Below are 203 nucleotides of genomic sequence, written 5' to 3' on the forward strand. Positions count from 1 at the left end.
ATCCCCTAGGCCTTAGGTTGCCATTTACGCTAAAGGCTAAGATCATCATGCAAGAGTTGTGGTCCATGGGGATCGATTGGGATGATGCTCTCCCTGATGATTTGGCCAAGTCGTGGCTGATTTGGATAAGCCAGGTGCCAATTTTAGAAAAGTTTGAAATTCCTAGATGGATTCATTGGGCAACTTCGTCTCATGCGTTCTTA

The sequence above is a fragment of the Tigriopus californicus genome, chromosome 12 (genome assembly GCF_007210705.1).
Source record: "Tigriopus californicus strain San Diego chromosome 12, Tcal_SD_v2.1, whole genome shotgun sequence".
In the NCBI taxonomy this organism is placed as follows: domain Eukaryota; kingdom Metazoa; phylum Arthropoda; class Copepoda; order Harpacticoida; family Harpacticidae; genus Tigriopus; species Tigriopus californicus.